We start from the raw sequence: 22,889 nt of genomic DNA, 5'->3' as shown, positions 1-22,889 counted from the left end.
CTCTTGCATTGGTCTCTGAAAGTCAGGAAATTAAAACATGTTTTGGAATAAGATGAAAACAATTTGGAATAATCAAAGTTTTCCTAATAACCTTGGAAACAGCTCAGAGAAAGTAATCTTAAAATATCCTGAAGCAGATACTGTTGTGTTATAGTAAAGACTGTTCTTATATATCATGAAACAATATTCATTATAAATATTTTTTCATATGAAATATGCAGCCAGAAAAATTTATTCCCATTAGTGAGTATAAATAAACACAGTATTTAATTTTACACTTGAGACATTGTATTTTTCTTTAATTTTAAGAATAATTTTCTGTTTGTGATAATAAAATAATTGTTAAGTCACTAATTAAAATAATTCCATAAGAAAACATTGTATATGTTTGGTTTTTGTGGAATGTAAACTTTTTTTTGTCGAAAGACACCAAATAAGCAAAGTTCCATAGTAATATATCCCCTATGTCTGTACTTAGGCATTCTGGAAAGTATTTAAAGAAAGATCATAGTGACATTCTTTCACTTTTGGCTTTGTAAGACACATAACGAGTATTGGAGTCATATAAAAATATCAAGGAACGATTAATAACACATCAGAAGTAAATATGAAAATTCTACCTAGTACATAAAAATCAAAGGATTATAAAGGAATTACTCAAATATAACACTTAGGAAAGATCCTTCATCAATTGAGGTATTTCTGCACCATAATGCTTAAGTCATCAAAATTATTCAGTAAAGTATAATTGTACTTAAGTCAAGGGGAAGAAAAACAGCCTCTAGGAATACTTTTTGAAGTATATGACATTGATAACTGGGACAAGATATTGATTTTTTGGGTGAAAATGTAAAAATCAAACTGGATTGGATTGTATTGGCAGATGCATCTTTTATTGGCAGATGCTAATAAAAATAAAGGACCAGGAAAGGCAACATAGATGGCAAAGACATTAGGAGACGCAGTGATTTTATATAGTGTGGTTTGAAGTATAACCTAATCCACATAGAAAATTATAATAATGTCAGTTTGCTTTAAATGTTTAGCAATTGTTCAGTGATTTACTGAATTTAAACTGTAAATTAACTGGAAGTAAGTAAACTGAACTATAAGCTGTAGAAGTAGACAGTGAATACCATGTAGGAGGTAGTCACAGTGAAATGACCAGTTTCTTATCTTTTACTGGGTGAATATATTATGTATACAATCTACATGTGACAGTGTTATGCTTTGTAAAGATAATTTAATTTTCCTTAAAACAGAAGCTAAATAAACATATAAAGGTAAGTTGACTCTTTCAGCCTTAGAAACTGAAAGTCATTCAATATTGTTAGTTTTTTTTTTTTTAATAAGTGTAGTTTCGGTGATTTGAAAGATTACAAAATGTTTGATTTTTACCTAAATATTTTAAATGATTGTCTTTTTCTCCAAGGAGGGAAACTTTTGCACAGGAGACATTCTTGTGAAATCATTGTGATAAGACAGTACAATATAGGGTAATTTGTCTGGGAAAAGTCAAGAACAGTGAAAACCCTAGCTGGAGCTGCATGTGAGTTCTCTGGGGATGCTTCAGGAACTTGGCACACATGAATTAAAAAAAAAGATCGAAATATGTAATTCCCTATTGGCAAGGGGGTCAGATAATTGTGATAATGCCCAAGTGATCAGAGAATGCTGCCTCATATCCTCATTCAGAGATGAATATACATTTTTCAGAAAGTTCAAGCTTAACTGTTTATAGGACAGTTGCTTAATGTGAGATGTGTCATAGCTTGGAGAACAAGTAGTACTCAATGAATGAATAAAGAGAGAAATACTAGATGGTGAGTAATGTTGGGATTATTAATGCCCATTTCTTGTGCTTTTCCTTTGTATTTTTTCACCGTTAGAGACACCGCATCTGTTACAGTGCCACTAATGTGGCATGTTAACCTCTTTATCACAGAAATGTTTGGGGTTTGGATAATTTCACTTTTCACATCTAGCTAGTATTTATCATTACATGTTAAGTAACAATCCAGTCCTTGTCTTCTTTAGTTTTTGAGAAAACTCTGATAAATAAAATAATAGTTTTCTCTTTTCTTATTAAACTGAGAGATGGGCATATTATACTCAGTATACTCTATGAAAGATGCCATCTATATTTAATGTTCAAAAATAATGGTGAAACCAAGCTAATCAAGTCATAAGAGAGTTGAGTAAGACTATCATGGCTAAGTTGTTTTTCAATATGATAAAAAACAAACAAAAAAAAGATGTTCTGTAGATAGCTACAGTCTAATTTTTAGCTATTAGTTTTCCATTTAAAATGACTTTCTGACTCCCATTTTTTTTATTGTAAGGTATATCCTGTCATTTTGGTTTTTTTTTTACCTAGTATTAACACTACTCCTGATTCTAGTAATAGAAGACTGATTTTTCTTTACATGCATTATAGATGGAACATGTTTTCCAAGACTGTGTGGCTGAATGGCACTGCCAAACAGAGATCACTTTCTCCAACCAAGGTGTGGTCAGACACCTTGGACAGAATTCTGTGGACAGAATCTCCTGGAAATACAATCATTGAGCCAAATGTAGATTCAGGATCAACCATTTTGTTTCAGTGAGATTTTCCAGTATTTCCTGCTACTAGGATCTCAAGAGTCATTCTAATTCCTACATTTTCATTTTGTATGCTGTTTATTTTAGAGTGTTATGTGAAAGAGCATAAGGCATTTTTAGTGCCTCTAAAATTTTAATTTAGACCAACTTAGGTTAAGTATTATGGATTTCGCTTTCTGCCATACGCAGATGTCATCGGAGTATCTGAGGTTGTTGAAATTTCTCCTGGTAATCTTGATTCCAGCTTGTACTTCATCCAGCCCAGCATTTCTCATGATGTACTCTGCATATAAGTTAAATAATCATGATGACAATATACAGCCTTGATGTACTCCTTTCCTGATTTGGATCCAGTCTGTTGTTCCATGTCCAGTTCTAACTGTTGCTTCTTGACCTGCATACAGATTTCTCAGGAAGAGAGGTCAGCTGGTCTGGTATTCTGAAGAAGAACTAAAGAGCCTCTTGATGAAAGTGAAAGAGATGTGTGAAAAAATTGGCTTAAAATTCAACATCCAGAAAACTAAGATCATGGCATCCAGTCCCATCACTTCCTGGCAAATAGATGGGGAAACAATGGAAACAGTGACAGACTTTATTTTGGGGGGATCCAAAATCACTGCAGATGGTGACTGCAGCCATGAAATTAAAAGACGCTTGCTCCTTGGAAGAAAAACTATGACCAACCTAGGCAGCATATTAAAAAACAGAGACAAAAGCTATGTTTTTTCCAGAAGTCATGTATGGATGTGAGAGTTGGACTATAAAGAAAGCTGAGCACCAAAGAATGGATACTTTTGAACTGTGGTGTTGGAGAATACTCTTGAGAATCCCTTGGACTGCAGGGAGATCCAACCAGTCAGTCATAAAGGAAATCAGTCCTGAATGTTCACTGAAAGAACTGATGGTGAAACTGAAGCTCCAATACTTTTGCCACCTGATGCCAAGAACCGACTCATTGGAAAAGACCCTGATGCTGGGAAAGATTGAAGGCAGAAGGGAAAGGGGACTACAGGGGATGAGATAGTTGGATGACATCAACGATATGATGGACATGAATTTGAGTAGGCTCCGGGATGGACAGGGAAGCCTGGCGTACTGCAGTCCATGGGGTCACAAAGAGTAAGACATGCCTGAGCGACTGAACTGAACTGATTATGAATTTCAACTTGCCGGGGACCAGCCCCGGCTGATCCAGGGTATTCGAAGGAGAGACGGCGTAGGCGAAGATCAGGATACAATAGCTTCAATTAGATATTAATTAAAGATATAAAGAGTAATAGAATAAGGATAGCTCAGTAGGAAAATTCAGTGGAGAAAAGAGGCTGAGTAGCTTGGTTTACGCGGGAGACCAATAAAACTTCAAGACAAGAAGTTTGCACCACTTACGTAGGCCGCAGGCGTCCTTCCATTCTCCCGAAGGAGAGAAGACACTGAGGCCTCCCCGGTCGGATCTTAGAAGCCCAGGCATAATTAGTAAGCATGGTGGGTTCCGCGCTCCAGATGGAGACTCAACCAGAGTGAGAGAGAGAGCGACATGGGGAGACCAGTATTTCGAGAAACTGATCCCAATTCTTTATTTTCCAGAGTCTGTTTTTATACACTAAGATGTTATGCAAAAGTCACGCGGGGTCAGCAGTCCTGACTTTTATCAAAGTCAGGTGCTTCATACAAATGTATACAGAGGTCTTAGGGGTGTTACATCATCTTCTGGCCAGGGGGCCTGCTGACAATTTACGACCCCCTCTCCTTGTGACAGCGGTCAGTCAACCAGGACACTTATTTCTCCAGGGGTGATTATTCTCAAAACAGACGCCACCCAAGTAAAGTTACATTCCTACAGGGTGAGGGTGTAGTGGGTTTTAGTTAAGGAAAGAATTTACTTAGCCTAAGGTCTAACGTGATTAATATCAAAGGTTAATACTTATTTCTTCTATATATTCATTAATGTGTGTAAGGGCAGGGGATGTGGAGACGTAGCAACAAACATTGGCTCAACAAATGAAAAACCCTTCACCAATACAATATCTAATCAGCCCATTATACTTATACTAATAGTTTTCTAACTTTTCTAAGGAACCTGTTTTTAGAAGGTTTAAAGCGTCTCGTGCCTCTCACGGTTGGGAGGCTGTGAACAATCACATGTGGCCGGACGAGCCTGTCAGGCAGGCTAGAGAACCTTCAGAGGAGTTTGTAGGTTAAAACACTCTTGTCACACCCAAGAGTTTTTATTGACTGGAGCTCTAGGTTAACTCCTTCTCCGAAAGAGGTGGTGGGGGACAGCCCCCCGTAAAGTCAGAGGTGTAGGTAAGAGCACAAAGTAGTAAAGTAGGCAGGCTCTGGTTATGGGGGTAGACGCTCGGGGATTTCCAGGGGGACTCCTGAGGCTCGATCCCGCCTTTGCGTATGTCGAGCCTCCTTCCTCATGACCTTTGCCATGGGCGGAGTACCTCACTCTGGCCCCCAACATCAACTTAAGATCAATGGGAGCCATTAAAAGCCTTTAAGCAGGGAAAATATATGATGTGATATTAATTTTGGGAAACCATTCTGGTTTCCACGTGGAAAAACAGGTTAGTGAGAAACTTAGAAGGTGAAGAGGAGCAAGACATGACTTAGGGATTGTTGCTATCACTCTCCTTTAAAGAGATGATGGTCTAAAATAAAGATGTTCCACTTGAAATATAAAGAAATGGACAAAGAAGTATTGGGTTGGCCAAGATTTTGGTTCAAGATCTTTTTGATCAACCCAATAGATTAGAAAACCCCTAGTGATTCACTGTATATGGACAATATTGTGAAAATAGAGGCTAGTATGACTCCAACATTTCTGAGTGGAACAAATTGTATGGACATCTTCACTACATAGAGAACATGAGAGGAAGAAAAGCAGGTTTTGAAGGGGAAAGAGTTTGATTTAACATACTGAGTCTAGTTTGCTTTTAGACTTACATATAAAGATAATAAGTAAGTTCACTGTCTACACTGGAAGAGAAATCTAGACAAAATTTGCTGTACGACACAGACTTTTCAAAATTAATTATAATTAAATTTATCAAACACATAATATGTATCAGGAATAAAATATGTGCTCTTTAATCATCACAAAACCAACACGGTATTGCTATTATTACTACTGTTACTATTGTTGTTGCTACATTATTAGTGACTTACTAAAGATTGGAAAAAACCCTGATGCTAGGAAAGATTGAGGGCAGAGGGTAAAGGGGTTGACAGAGGATAAGATGGTTGAATGGCATCACCGACTCAATGGAATGAGTTGGAGCAAACTCTGGGAGATAGTGAAGGACAGGGAACTCTGGCATGCTGCAATTCATGGAGCTGCAAAGAGTGGGACAGGTCTTAGCAAACTGAACAACAACAAAGATATATACATTATGTAACTTACCAAAAATATTGAATTTAGAAATAAATGACAAAGATTTGATTTAAGCATCATATTTGTTTCCAGAAGTAACACTCTTAATCACTATGTTGATTCAAACAAGCATAATATGAGAAACGGTTTTCTTCTAGGCTAAAGGAAATAATTTAGGGGAGAAAAGTCAGGCAAGATCTTCTCACTTCAGGAAAGCATATTTTCTAATTGTTTTGCCCATGGTGATACAGATTATCAAGACTTTTAAACATTTCTAGTAAGTGAAGCAAAGAGTAGAATAGTTATAAATGTAATCCCTGTAAATCTACCAAAATATTATCAATTTAGGTTTGATGAAATCTTATTGTGCTGTGGAGACTTTCATACACTATCCATGAATTTGTCCAAATTAGCTAATACATCTAATACACTTTATCAATCCAAACCATGAGTGGTGATGGTTATTTTTACCATTTGTGAGCACATCTAATTTAAAGTCTGTAGTTAAAAAAGTAAGGGTAGTAAGTATATGACATAATGATATAGTATCTGTAATAATGATATTCTCTTGGATTAGTATGGCAGATCAGTTTTCACTAAGATTTTCCCATGGGAACAGAAAAAAGAAAGTTTATTTAAACATAGTAAGAGGAAAATAATCATCCCTCTTTTTTTTTTTTTTTGGTCACTAAAATTGAAACAGAATGTATTGGGTGCTAAGTACTACATTTATGTGTAAATTATATAGAATGTTCTCATCTCCACTTTCTGTCCACTACCATGATTTTAAAGCGATAATGACCATCAGTTATTAGAGTTGTGATGAGCGTAATTGTTCCCCATCCTCCTTGCTCTGTAGACACTTTTAGAGTGATCCACACCATTAGGTAATAGGCAACTTTCTTGTTACATATGTTTCACAGAGTGGATGATGTGACTAAGTGGAAAACTGCACGCCTCAACTTGGGCTAACGTGTAAATGAGCTATTGGAACTAAAACTCAAATGTAGGACTCCCTTGCCATCAAGAGAAAAATAGCAAATTGACAAATTATGAGAATCATATCTTCCTTTTACATCAAGGTTTGGAATTTTGATATTATTATTAATATTTGGAATATTCTCCTCTGCATTGCAGACTATTCAGCAGCTGCCCTAGATGCTGGTAGTACTGCTTGAGTTGTAACAAGAAAAAATGTCTCCAATATCCATCCCTTGAGGGATGAAATTGTTTCTGGCTGACAACTATGACTTAAAATGTCCTAAATTATGATAATACCCATAATGTATTTACTTACATTTTTTGCCTCATTTACTTAACATCATTATCAAATCAGTTGTCAAGGACCTATGGAATATTTATGGGACATAGTTTGTCATTAAATAGGGTGAGATTAGTGAATGTAAGATATACCAACTATATAAGGTTTACTTAAGACACGAGAATTGCGCCATATGACATTTTTATTGGAGTATCATTGCCTTACAATGCTGTATTAGTTTCTGCTGCACCACCAAGTGGATCAGCTATACAAATACACATATCCCCTCCTTCTTGAGCCTCCCTCCAATACCCCAATCTCATACCATATGAAATTCTGACATGTGCTTTAATAAAATAATTTTTGAGAATTTTTTCTTCCTGTATAAAAGTTTACCTTCAGGTAGATAAAGTTAGATGATATATGTACAAAAAATGAGGGAATAATGAAGATAACAGAGAAATGAACGTTTGAAAGAATAACTGCAAAGGATAAAGAAAAAATGATTGGAAGTTGGAGACAGTAGCTCTCAAAACCACTTTTTCAGAGGGAAAAAAATAGTCTATGAACTCACTTCAGAGGAAATTTAAGTTATATATGATGGAATAGACCATTTTTTATTCACACAGATTGATTGTTCTACTCTGGATCAGAGAAGAAAATTACACAATCATGTTGAGCACTTAGATTACTTGGAGTAAATGGCAGCAAAGTTTTACTAAGATAAGAGAAATTGGCTAACATGATAGACAATTTTAATTCATTAATATAAAAACTCTACACAAAAACTACCGCTAAAACATATTCAAATTCTGAATAAACTGTTTTTTGAGATGAAAGAGAAAGAACAGTTGAATGATATAATCATAATTTTTAGTGGACTGAAATTAAAGCTGCTATCACAGTTTGAAATTATCAAATGAAAATCTCTGCATTTCAGGGAACTAAAATGCAGTGAATATAAGACATAATTATGTTGAATTACTTTTTAAAGGCATATTAATTTCAAACATGTTTTCACAAATTTTTCTGTGATAATTTTAGAGCAACTCAAAAGGGTTTTTACCTGAGGAGTATTTAATCTTTATTAAAATTCACTTGCAAGAGCACTTTTGTAGGCTGCAATGAATCCAGCTTTAGAATTAGAGGTGGAAAATATCCCATGAGCAAGGAATATGAAGCCAGGAACACTGATTACTACTGCACTTGCACTTCTATAAAATATTCTATTACTTTTTAATTGTACCTTTGTACATTATTTTGATTTACCTATTTGAAGCATTTAATATGTGTATATGAAAAGACAAGTTAGAATTAATAAGCAATAGCTACCTTAGTAGTATAATTATAATTATGCTTATACTTAAATTATAATTATGGCATACAGTACAATTTTTTATATGTAGTCTTATATAACTCTTACAGGTGACCTTGCAAGAATAACAGGAAAAAAATTTATTGCAGTCTTGCAGATGTAAAATGTCATGCTTAGCTATATTAAATGATCATTTAGAGTTAGTAATTAGAAGAGTTTGAAACTGGAATCCCAAGCAAGTAAGCAATGTCTTTAAAGTACACTGAAATTTATACTTACAGATATTAGTGTTAGTCTGATCTCAGCAAGCTTTGTAAAGTCTGTTTCAGATAAATTTTATGATTTTCATAAACCTGCTGTGTTTAAACCTTTCTCTCTCTACCTTTCAGTGTGCTTTTGTTTTCATATAAAACATATTACCTTCCCCCCTTTACTCTATATCTCTTCCAGACACATGTAAGTTATAAGATCACTATAAAATTTTTTGAGCAAAGCTTGGAAATATCTTTCCACTCACTTCCTAGAGCTTTTAGAGTCATCATGCTTGCATCTAATTACATTTCAAACTGTTATTTGCTATCAATTTAAGTATGTTTTTCTTACCTTTAAACTGTATTGTAATTTGAGAAAAGGAAACATATGTTCATAGTTCTGTTTCTCTGTAATTTGATGCATAATGTATGTCTAGATGCTCAATTTTATATTGGTCTTTAGTTGTTCTGTTTGGATACCTTGAAGATAAAATACTACATTCATCACTTATTTACTGACATAAACTGTCTTAATCATGGTGGGTTGACCAACCATTTAATCTACTGCTATTAACCTTTCATTTTGGTGACAGGTTTTATACACACACATACACACTCTCTCATATTCACACATTCACACATATACAGTAGCCTCATGCTCCAAGCCCATGTCCTCAAGAAATTGTTTTCTGCTGGTTGGCCATAAGAGCACTCTGTATTTTTTACTGTGGAAATTTTTTTTTTAATTTGGGCAAAAGAAAGATATGCATATTGTTTACTGTGACAGAATAGAAAGGAACAGAATTTACTAGCCATGTTACAGGGGCAGGGTTTGGGGCTTAAATTGGCTTCAGAGTTGTTGAGCTTGAATGACCTCGGGAAAAATAAGTTATTGATTCTCACAGGACAATAGATACCATTTTCCAGTGAAAGAAACCAGTGCTCCTTGAAGATGTGGCTGCTTGTAGCACTAAGGCACATCATGTGTATAGAGCCAGAGAGTGAGGCAAGCTTAAAAAAAAAAAAGGATGAGGTATATAATGTAACACAGGAGCCAAATTAAAAATGCTCTGGATGATCAAAACTAGGCTGGTTTTAGCAATAAAATTAGCCAAGCAGTATTAGATAAATAAATAGATATGAATATGCATTTATATAAATTAAATATTGATTAAATGCATGAATGGGGATATAGGATAAATCTTTCTTATAGAAGAATGCCCAATGACATGTGTGTGTGTGTGTGTGTGTATATATATATATGTATATACATATAATGTATATACATACTTTTGTCTTTAATAGAGAACTTAGAAATAGACCCATATAAATATAGCCAATTTATAAAGGAGCAAAGACAACACAATGGAGAAGACTGTCCTTTCACCAAATGATGCTGGAACAACTGGACATCCACATGCAAAAACGATGAACTTAGACACAGACTTTACAGCCTTCAGAAAAATTAAGTCAAAGTGGATCTTAAAACTGTAAAATATTTAGAACATAACAGGGAAAAATCTAGATGAATTTGTATTTGGTAAGGACTCTTTAGAAACAACACCAAAGGCATGCCATGTAAAAGAAAGAATTAGTAAGCCAGACTTCATTAAAAGGAAAAACTTTTTCTCTCTGAAAGATACTGTCAACAGAATCAGAAGACAAGCCACAGATAGAAAATATTTTAAAAAGACATATCTGATAAATGTCTGTTAACTATACACGTGAGTGAGTGAAGTCGCTCAGTTGTGTCTGACTCTTTGCAACCCCATGGACTGTAGCCTACCAGACTCCCCCCTTCATGGGATTTTCCAGGCAAGAATACTGGACCGGGTTGCCATTTCTTTCTCCAGGAGATCTTCCTGACTCAGGGATTGAACCTGGGTCTTCCGCATTGTAGGCAGATGCTTTACCGTCTGAGCCACCAGGGTACAAAGAAATCTTAAAACTCAATTATAAGAGAACAAATAACCCAGTTAAAAATGGGCAAGAGACCTGAACAGACACGTCACCAAAGAAGATATACAGATGACAAATAAGCATATGAAAAGATGTGTCGACATAAAAACCCTCACACAGATGTTTCCAGCAGCTTTATTCATAATTGCCCAAACTTGCAAGTAATCAAGATGCCCTTCAATAAAATTAACTGTGGTGCATGCTAGGTAATAGAATAGTACTTAGTGGTAAAAAGAAATGAGCTATGAAGTCATGAAAAGACCCATAGAAAATTTAAATACCTACTACTAAGCTAAAGAAGCCAGTTTATAAATATTATATACTGTATGACTCCAACTATTTGGCATTCTGGAAAAGAAAAAACTATGGGAAAAGGGTAAGGATCTGTGGTTGCCAAGCGAGACTGAGAAGGGAAAGATGAGGGAGGGAGGCAGAGCACAGAGGATATTTAGGACAGTCAAACTCTGTAGGATACTCTGTATGGTAGACACATGCTATCATACATTTGCAAAACCTATTGAATGTACACCCCAAGTGGATCCCAGTGTACACTATGGACTTTGAGTGATAATGAAGTGTCAATGTATGTTAATCAATTATTACAAATAAACCACATGATAGTCAGGAAGACTGTGCCTGTTTAGGTGCAGGGGATATGGGAAGTCTTTATACCTTCTGCTCCACTTTTCTGTGAATCTAAAACTTCTCTGAAATATAAAGTGTTTTTAAAAAATCTGATACAGCCTATAATTTAGTTAATAATGATGTTTCAATGGTAATTTCCTGTACCAAGGGAAGGCAAGATGTTAATATTAGATTGTTGTTCAGTTGCTCAGTCGAGTCCAGCTCTTTGTGACCCCATGGACTGCAGCATGCCAAACTTCCCTGCCCTTCACCATATCCCTGAGCTTGCTCAAACTCATGTCCATTGAGTCAGTGATGTCATTCCACCATCTCATCGATGCTCTGTTGTCCCCTTCTCTTCCTGCCTTCAATCTTTCCCAGCATCAAGGTCTTTTCTAATGAGCTAACTCATTAGTCACTTTGCCTCAGGTGGACGAAGTACTGGAGCTTCAGCTTCAACATCAGTGCTTCCAATGAATATTCAGGATTAATTTCCTTTAGGATGGACTGGCTTGATCTCGTTGTCATCCAAGGTACTCTCCGTCTCACTTCAGAGCAGATGAGGAGCCTAAGATAACAAATTAAACTTTCTGATCCATCCTGTTTGATGATTTTTTTAAATTCCTGTGAATAATTATATTCTTTCTGTCATGGTAAATTATTCTCTACTCATGCATACTGCATCAAATTATTCCTGGGTTTTATTGTTCTCATCTATCTAGACTTCCAAAATCTTCTCATCAACCTAAATCTTCTCCAACACCACAGTTCAAAAGCATCAATTCTTTGTCACTCAGCCTTCTTTATGGTTGAACTTACATCTCTACATGACTACTGGAAAAACCATAACTTTGACTATATGGACCTTTGTTGTCAATGTCTCTGCTTTTTAATATGCTGTCCAGGTTTATCACAGCTTTTCTTCCAAAGAGCAAGCATCTTTTAATTTCTTGGCTGCAGTCACCATCTACAGTGATTTTGGAGCCCAAGAAAATTTCTGTCACTGTATCCATCATTTTTCCATCTATTTGTCATGAAGTGATGGGACCGGATGTCATGATCTTAGTTTTTTTAATATTGAGTTATAAGCCAGCTTTTCACTCTTCTGTTTCACCTTCATCAAGAGTCTCTTAGTTCTTCTTTGCTTTCTGCCATGAGGGTGGTGTCATCTACACATCTGAGGTTACTGATATTTCTCCCAGCAATCTTGATTCCAGTTTGTGCTTCATCCAGCCCAGCGTTTCTCATGATGTACTCTGCATGTAAGTTAAATAAGCAGGGTAACAAGGTTAATATTAGGGGAAATGGGTAAAGGGCCTGGGTGAGTTCCATGTATTATGTTTGCAACTTTTCTATAAATCTAAAATTATTATACATAATGTATAACTCTAAAATTGTTACAGTGTTAAATGTTTATTTTTTAAAAGAGTCAATTAACTACATGTGATTGAAAGTCAGGGAAATGCGATTGGTTATGCTAGGTATTGTCCTACTTGCCCTGGTTATCTCTGATCATATTTAGATATATTCTTGAAAAGTAAGATCTTGGGGGACCAGAGAGTATCTTTTGGGGGAATAAATCCTAACTCTGAGACATAATTTGGCAAGTTGTTTAACCTCTCCTTAGTTCCTCGTCTACAAAATGGAGATACTATGTCTCTATTGTAGAAGACTACTATAAGAATTGAGATCCATTAAGAACATCGCCTAGGACAGACTCTATGTCTAATAAATGTTACCTATTGTTACCATTATTGTTATTGAATATATATTTATATTTCTTCTGTGCTTGACAATCCATAAAGCCAAATTATCCCTTATCCAGTTAAATCTTGTGAGTATATGCAGGTATTTCTGTGGAATTTATGCTTCGTGAAGGCCCCATGTGGTAACAGCAATGTGAGTCAGCTTGCAGCACAATAAAGGAGTATCATATTTTCATAGGACTCCTGACTAGTCCCACTCCACGTGGAGAGAACTCTGGCTCCAGTGCACTGGCTTCTCTGTTGAGTCAGTGACGGCCAGAACCTCCTGTCCCCCTTAGAGCCGATGAAGAGCCTAAAATAACAGATTAAACTTTCTGATCCATCCTGTTTGATGATTTTTTAAATTCCTATGAATAATTATATTCTTTCATCATGGTAAATTATTCTCTGCTCATGCATACTGCATCAAATTATTCCTGGGTTTCATTGTTCTCATCCATCTAGACTTCTGAAATCTTCTTATCCATCTAAATTCAAAAATCTTCAATAGCTCACCTGCTATTTACACAGAATTGTGGTGTTACATCTCATCTTGAATTCTTGCCATGCGATCTAAGATAGAGCAGGGAATATACTGCTACAGGCATGGTTTTAAAATAGGCAAGCGCCTACAGGTTGTGATATTTAGGAATTCTGGGATAATCCTGACCTGGAGCCAAGCTACGCTGGATGTTGTGACTTAACGGCTGTTATTTGAAGGTAACAAATTTTCACTTTAGGGTTTCTCAGGTATACAAATATATGTATGTAAGTGTGTGTTTATATTTGTGTAAACATAATAAGTAACTGAAAATAAATATTTAAACATTTAGATTTTAGGTTCTATATAAAAACTGTGGGCAATAACATTTTTATAATGATCTCACTATAGTCATGTTTTAGCATATTTCCTGACTATAGTATTAGTTTCCTATTGCTATATAACAAATTATCTCAAATAGTGCTTAAAATAGCACATATTTATTATCTTATGGTTTATATGGGATAGTCATAATAGTCATAAGTTGCTCAGTCGTATCCGACTCTTTGCGACTCCATGGACTGTAACCTACTTAGGCTCCTCCATCCATGGGATTTTCCAGGCAAGAATACTGGAGTGGGTTGCCATTTCCTTCTCCAGGAGATCTTCCCAATCCAGGGATTGAACCCGGGTCTCCCGCATTGTAGGCAGACGCTTTACCATCTGAGCCATGATTGGAAGGCTGCAACGAAGATTTTGCCCAGTATTGCATTCTCATCTGAAGCTCAGTATCCTCTTATAAGTTCATTCAAGTAATTGGCAGAATTCAGTTTTTAGGACTGAGGCCCTTAGCCTCTATATGCTGTCCTCTCCATTGGTGACTCAAAAAGTGCTTGTTGCTTCTTCAAGGCCAGCAGGTCAGCATTTCTGCTGTTTTAAGTATCTTCTTTCAAGGAATATTCTGTTTTAAGGGGCTCACAATTCATTAGATCCTATATACCCAAGTGTCATGAGTCTGGATCCTATGAGATGGCCTACCAGGCCTGTCGGGCCCATAATCCTAAGCTAACTTGTACTTGCACTTGTATCCCCAGACTTGTCCCCACTGCTCACTGTCATGCACCCTTGTATCACTTCATGTTCCAAGATATAAATATGAATTTCAATGTAGACAGCAGAGCTTCAAACCAAGTTCAGGACTCTTCTGAGAGCAAGAGCATTGTCTGCTATATCTGTGTCTGCTTTTTAAAGTAAAAGACTAGAATTATGCCTGCTTTGTGATGATATTAAACGAGAAAAAGTATATGAAGAATTTGTAACAGTGTCTGTTACACAGAAAACATTCAATAGATGTTATTCTTTATATTACTATGACAGAAGATTCGCTCAACCACTCAGAGGTGTCTAGGTAGAGAGACAGGCATGTGAGCAGCTTATTGTAATACAATAAATAAAGCCACTAGGCACCAACTCAATGGACATGAGTTTGAACAAGCTCCAGGAATTGGTGATGGACAGGGAAGCCCAGCATGCTGCAGTTCATGGGGTCCCAAAGAGTGGGACACAACTGAGTGACTGAACTGAACTAAACTGAGGCACTGAGAACCTAAAAATGCACTGTTTACAAGGGATTTATAGAAGTGAAACTGATAGATACATAATTATTGTTCAATATGATTAGTACGATTTCCAAATCTACTTTGTTAAGGGAAGAGGAGAGCCCTCTAAGACTCTCAGTTTCACATCAAGCAATTCCAGTCCAGTAGCTCAGTCGTGTCCGACTCTTTGCAACCCCATGGACTGCTGCATGCCAGGCTTCCCTGTCCCTCACCAAATCCCAGAGCTTTCTCAAACTCATGTCCATCGAGTCGGTGATGCCAACCAACCATCTCTTCCTCTGTCATCCCCTTCTCCTCCTGCCTTCAATCTTGCCCAGCATCAGGGTCTTTTCCAATGAGTTTGTTCTTCTCATCAAGTGGCCAAAGTACTGGAGTTTCAGCTTCAGCATCAGTCCTTCCAATGAATATTCAGGACTGATTTCCTTTAGGATGGACTGGTTGGATCTCCTTGTGCTTAGTGATCTCACACTAAGCAGGAAATATTCAAAAACCCACCAATCATCATTGATATTTAGGCCATAACAGAAAGCTGTCAGTAGATGGCAGCAAATCTCAACCAGGCCCTGGACACGTCAAGATTTTTCCGCTGGACTCCTGGACCGTCCATCTTTCTAGACCTGCAGCTTGGCCCTAGTTATTTCATTAAACTTGTCATGCTACAACTGTGTTGTTGCTCAGTTGCTAACTTGTGTCCTACTCTTTGTGACCCCATGGGCTGTAGCACGCCAGACTTCTCTGTCCAGTATCTCCCGGAGTTTACTCAAATTCATGTCCATTGAGTTGGTGATGCTATCTAGTTATCTCATCCTTTGCCACCCCCATCTCCTTTTGCCTTCAATCTTTACCAGCATCAAAGTCTTTTCCAGCGAGTCAGCTCTTTGTATCAGGTGGCCAAGGAATTGGAGCTTCCGCTTTAGCATCAGTCCTTCCAAGGTTGATTTCCTATTCATGAGTTTATTTAGGACTGACTGGCTTGATCTCCTTGCAGTCCAAGGGACTCTTAAGAGTCTTCTCCAGCCCCACAATTCAAAAGCGTCAATTCTTCAGTGCTCAGCATTCCTTATGGTCCAACTCTCACATATGTACATGACTACTGGAAAAATTATAGTTTTGAGTGTTTGGGCAGTTGTCGGTAAAGTGATGTCTCTGCTATCTAATGTACTGTCTAAGTTTGTCATAGCTTTCCTTCCAAGGAGCAAGCATCTTTTAATTTCATGGTTGCAGTCACCATCTGCAGTGGTTTTGGAGCCCTAGAAAATAAAATCTGTCACTACTTCCACTTTTTCCCCTTCTATTTGCCATGAAGTGATGGGACCAAATGCTATGATCTTAGTTTTTTGAATGTTGAGTTTCAAGTCAGCCGTTTCACTCTCCTCTATCTCCCTCATCAAGAGGCTCTTTAGTTCTTCTTCACTTTTTGCTATTAGAGTGGTATCATCTGCATATCTGAGGTTATTGATATTTCTCCTGGCAGTCTTGATTCCAGCTTGTGATTCAGCCAGCCCAGGATTTCACATGATGTACTCTGCATGGAAGCTAAGTAAGCAGGGTGACAATATATAGACTGACGTACTCCTTTCACAGTTTTGAGCCAGTCCCTTTTAGTCCACGTCTGATTCAAACTGTTGCTTGTTGGCCTGCATACAGGTTTCTCTGGAGACAGGTAAGGTAGTCTGGTATTCCCATCTCTTTAAGAATTTTTCCACAGTTTGTTGTGATCCACACAGTCAAAGGCTTTAATGTAGTCAATGAATAAGCAGTAAATTTTTTTCTTGAACTCCCTAGCTATGATCCAATGAATGCTGGCAATTTGATCTCTGGTTCCTCTGCCTCTTTGAAACCCAGCTTGTTTGGAACCTGGAAGTTCCTGGATCATGTACTGCTGAGCCTAACTTGAAGGATTTTTGAGCATAACCTTGCTTGCATGTGAAATGATTGCAATTGTATGATAGCTTGAACATTCTTTGGCATTGCTCTTCTTAGGAATTGGACTGAAAAGTCACCTTTTCCAGTCCTGTGGGCACTGCTGGGTTTTCCATATTTGCTGACATATTGAATATAACACTTTAGCAGCAGCAACTTTTAGGATTTTAAATAGGTTAGCTGGAATTCCATCACCTCCCCTAGCTTTGTTTGTAGTAATACTTCCTAAGGCCCACTTGACCTCATACTCTAGGATGTCCAGGTCTAGGTGAGTGATCCCATCATGTGGTTAATTAATAAAATGTACTTTTTTCCCTTAAGCACCATCAGCTGTCATGATAATGAAATATCTTTTTTTCTTCTTTCCATTTGTTTCCAAAACCACCAATTCAAAAAATGGTATTACTTGAGAGATGTTCTGTGACTGCTTGGGAGGAAGAGAACACACAATACTCACATACACACACTACTTGAAGATGAAATAAATGTCCTGGTTCAATTTTTCAAAAATAAAATCTTAAATTACAGTGGTACACAAGAAAGGAGAGCATAAGGAAGCTTTGAATGTAGTTTCTCGTGTCTTCAGGGACCCTGATGGAACACGATATTATCACTGACAGCACAAACACGGTAGTATTTGCTGGATATGGAAAATTCAATCCTTGCTTTATCATGGATTGCCAAAGGAGGATGGCTGTTAGATATGGCTAATTTAAAAGTACATTTTTCTCTTTACAGAACTTTTTACTATTAGAATGCAGTGATGATCTTGCCTATATTGGTATCACACACTGGAGATTGCAGGATGGTAGTTTGCTCCTTCTTTTATTTCCTTTCATTTTAGCTTGGATCTAAGAGAAAAAAACATAACTATGCAACACAAGCCCACTGGTTTAACCTAATATCACATCAATTTAGAAGTTACTAGGAGAAGAAAAAGAAATGTTTGAGTTGAAAGATATATTTTAAAAAATAAAACCCTTTCTCATTCTTTTTGATGAGTTTCCAGCAGGTAAGAGTTTACCTTTCTTGTTCTCTTCATTATTTTGTTGGAAGTTTGATGTCTTAAATAAACCTAGATAGGCCAGTTTTATTTATTAGATTTCTTATCTTGACCTGTAAGACTCTGTATGATTTTGTCCTTACTTGACCCCCCAAATTCTTCTACAGTTCTCTCTGGTAATTAGCAGAGTACAGATGCACTTGCCCCTTCTTATTTCTCAGGCACATATAGTTCTGCTCAACAATTCAAGGAATATTGTCATATGAGTTGTTTCTTCTTGTCTTTCATTTCTTAACCTGTGTCCTCTCCAAAGCCAATACTTTGCTGACCTTTCAGTGTAAAGAAGCTGCTGCCTACTCGATATTACAGGACCCTTCTTAAAAGCCATCATAGTGCTGGTGATGCTTCCCTTATAGCTCAGTTGGTAAAGAATCTGCCTGCAGTGCAGGAGACCCAGGTTCAATTCCTGGGTTGGGACGACCCCCCCTGGAGAAGGAAGTGGCAGCCCACTCCAGAATTCTTGCCTGGGTAGAGGAGCCTGGTGGGCTACAGTCCATGGGGTTGCAAGAGTAAGACACAGCTTAGCGAGTAAAACACCACCACCACTACCACCCTGGTGACATCTGATTTCATCTTACTTTGGTAGAATGTAAGTTCTTGGAGAGTGGGCATCGTGGCTATCTGTTCCTCGCTGTATCTTGCCACCTAGAATAGGGTTGAAAACAATGTTTTTGAATGAAAGAAACACCTCTGCTTTTACACTTTCTAAACTGTTATCTTTCCACTGTCTTTAATAGGTATAAAATATTGATTTAAAATTGCTTTGGGTAATGGCAATGAAAACTTGGTTTAATCCTTGTACTAAGAAATGTGGTATGTGTGTATGTGTTTGTGTGTGTGTGTATATGCATGTGTGTGTAAATATCATGATGAGATACTAGTAAGGCAATTATAGGGTCAAATTCCAAAAGAAAAGAACTAAAACCTAGAGATGTGAACTTACTATTTAACTGTACATTTCCTTTAGAGGACCTGCCAATACTGGAGGAGGCAATTGAGAGGCCAAGAAACTGATAAGAAGAGTTTTTGAAAGATTTACAGAAATAAAATTTCAAGTTGGATTCAAGGCTTGCCAGGGACATTGGTAAATCATGTAGGATTCTGATTAAGATCCTTATGGTCTACACTCCCAAATAAGGGTGAAAGGCACTTGCAAGGATTGAAGAAGTGTGACTTCTAAGTCAATCACTGGTAGTATTAAGGCAACTCTAGTTTGCTGAGGACCCCAGCTACTTTCCTAAGCAAATGATAATCTGCTCCAGTGAGGGGAAAAAACTTTCCTAGATCTTAAACCCTCTTTGCCTAGTTGTATAATGAACCCTATACTGTATACATCATATTCTGTATACTGTATGAAGTATACTGTATACTTCAGATTCAGACTTAAATGGAAGAAAATAGGGAAAACCACTGGAACATTCAGGTATGACCTAACTCAAATCCCTTACGAATATACACTGGAAGTGACAAACAGATTCAAGGGATTAGATCTGATAGACAGAGTGCCTGAAGAACTATGGATGCAGGTTTGTGACATTGTACAGGAGGCAGTGATCAAGATCATCCCCAAAAAAGAGAAATGCAAAAAGGCAAAATGGTTGTCTGAGGAGGCCTTACAAATAGCTGAGAAAAGAAGAGAGGTGAAAGACAAAGGAGAAAAGGAAAGACATACCCATTTTAATGCAGGGTTCCAAAGAATAGCAAGGAGAGATAAGAAAGCCTTCCTCAGTGAACAATATAAAGAAATGGTATGGCCCTAACAGAAGCAGAGGATATTAAGAAGAGGTGCAAGAATACATAGAAGAACTGTACAAAAAAGATCTTCACGACCCAGGTAATCATGATGGCATGATCACTCACCTAGAGCCAAACATCCTGGAATGTGAAGTCAAGTAGGCCTTGGGAAGCATCAGCACAAACAAAGCTAGTGGAGGTGATGGAATTCCAGTTAGGTGATTTCAAATGCTAAAAGATGATGCTATGGAAGTGTTGCACTCAATATGCCAGCAAATTTGGAAAACACAGCAAGGGCCAAAGGACTGGAAAAGGTTAGTTTTCATTCTAATTCCAATGAAAGGCAATGCCAAAGAATGCTCAAACTACTGCACAATTTCTCTCATCTCACATGCTAGCACGGTAATGCTCAAAATGCTCCAAGTGAGGCTTCAACGGTATGTGAACTGTGAACTTCTAGATGTTCAATCTGTATTAGGAAAGGCAGAGGAATGAGAGATCAAATTGCCAACATCTGTTGGATCATTGAAAAAGCAAGAAAGTTCCAGAAAAACATTTACTTCTGCTTTATTGACTACGCTAAAGCCTTAGCCTGTGTAGATCACAACAAACTGGAAAATTTTTCAAGAGATGGAAATACCAGACTGCCTTACCTTCCTCCTGAGAAATCTGTATGTAGGTCAAGAAGCAACAGTTAGAACTGGACATGGAACAACAGATTGGTTCCAAATCAGGAAGGGAGAATGTCAAGGATATATATTGTTACCCTGCTTGTTTAACTTATATGCAGAGTACATTACACAAAATGCTGGGCTGAATGAAGCACAAGCTGGAATCAAGATTGCTGGGAGAAATCTCAATAACCTCAGATATGCAGATGAACCATCCTTTTGGCAGAAAGCAAAGAAGAACTAAACAGCATTTTGATGAAAGTGAAAGAGGAGAGTGAAAAAGTTGGTTTAAAACTCAACATTCAGAAAACTAAGTCATGCCATCTGGTCCTAGCACTTCTTGGCTAATAGATGGGGAAACAATAGAAACATTTAGTGACTTCATATTTTTGGGCTCCAAAGTCACTGCAGATGGTGACTGCAGCCATGAAATTAAAAGATGGTTGGCCCTGGAAGAAAAGCTATGACCAAACTAGACAGCATATTAAAAAACAGAGACATTACTTTGCCAACAAAGGTCATCTAGTCAAAGCTATGGTTTCTCCAGTAGTCATGTATGGATGTGAGAGTTGGACTATAAAGAAAGCTGAGTGCCGAAGAATTGATGCTCTTGAACTGTGGTGCTGGTGAAGACTCTTGAGAGTCCTTTGGACTGCAAGGAGATCCAAACAGTCCATCCTAAAGGAAATCAGTCCTGAATATTCATTGGAAGGACTGATGCTAAAGCTGAAACTCCAATATTTGGCCACCTGATGTGAAGAACTGACCCTTTTGAAAAGACCCTGATGCAGGTAAAGATTGAAGGCAGGAGGAGAAGGAGACAACAGAGGATGAGATGGTCGGATGGTATCACCAATGTGATGGACATGAGTTTGAGTAAACTCCAGGATTTGGTGATGGACAGGGGTGCCTGGCCTGCTGCAGTCCATGGGGTCACAAAGAGTTGGACACAACTGAGTGACTGAACTGATACTGAATCCAGTGGATAAGAAAGAACAACCAGGCAAATTAAGAAATAGATAATGTTGCAGGAAGCAAGAGAACCAGAGAAATAACTAACTCCAGTAAACAGCACTCACAACAGAAACTTGCTACATGCTCTTTGGGAGCAATACATACACTGAATGCTGAATCATCTCACCTTCATGAGCCTAAAAATGAACTCTTCATTCTCCGCCCTACTCTGCTCCACCCTGGCCTTACTTGTCTCTGTCACTGGCAACTCCATGGTTCTAGTGCTGAGCCATGACATTACTGACTTTTTTCTTTTTGTCATACCCTATATAGGATTGGTGAAGAAATCTTCACTCTTGTTTAAAAATACAGGTAAATACAGAATCTGATCATTTCTCATGACATTGACAGCCACAAGCTTACTACCCTGTTCTTACTGAATTGCTTGTATCTCTGCCCAATATAGGAATCAGGACAATTCTGTTAAAGCATATATCCAACCAGATTCTCTTCTGCTCAGAATTTTACAAAAGTTCACCCTTCTACTCAGAGCAAAAGCAGAAGTCTTTAAAATGGCTTATACTGTTCTATACCTTTAAAGTCCAAGTCAAGGCTTTTAGAGCAAGTTTTATATCTGTACAATAAAAAATTGATCTCACCCAGATTTTTATAGTGTAATGTGCCATAGGATGTCAGCTGTATTAATTTTCCTGTAATACACATACATTGAGCCAAGAAATTTTGGCATTGCTAAAACTGCAATGAAAACTATTTCCTGGAAACTTATATTAATCATTTTTTAAACTCATAATTTTGGTAGCAGATTAGGGTTCAGTCATCATAAATGAAGATTATCTTACATTGTTAATGAGCTTTGACTGCTATTGTAACAAACAACACAAAAAATATCTTCATCTAATACAAATTTAGTTTTGTGTGAGTTCATCTTATTTCTCTTATTACTTTTCTTTCATATAATGTTTTCTGATTAAAGTAATCTCACATGGCACATTAGATGGTTTTTTTTTTATTAACCTATTTTAATCTACCACTGTGGGCAAGAATCCCTTAGAAGAAATGGAGTAGCCATCATAGTCCACAAAAGAGTCCTCAATGCAGTACTTGGATGCAATCTCAAAAACGACAGAATGATCTCTGTTCATTTGCAAGGCAAACCATTCAATATCAGAGTAATCTAAGTTTATGCCCTGACCAGTAATGCTGAAGAAGCTGAAGCTGAGTGGTTCTATGAAGACCTAAAAGACCTTCTAGAACTAACACCCCAAAAATATGTCCTTTTCATTATAGG

The sequence above is a fragment of the Bos mutus genome, chromosome 5 (assembly GCF_027580195.1).
Source record: "Bos mutus isolate GX-2022 chromosome 5, NWIPB_WYAK_1.1, whole genome shotgun sequence".
NCBI lineage: Eukaryota > Metazoa > Chordata > Mammalia > Artiodactyla > Bovidae > Bos > Bos mutus.
This window is presented reverse-complemented; position numbering follows the sequence as displayed.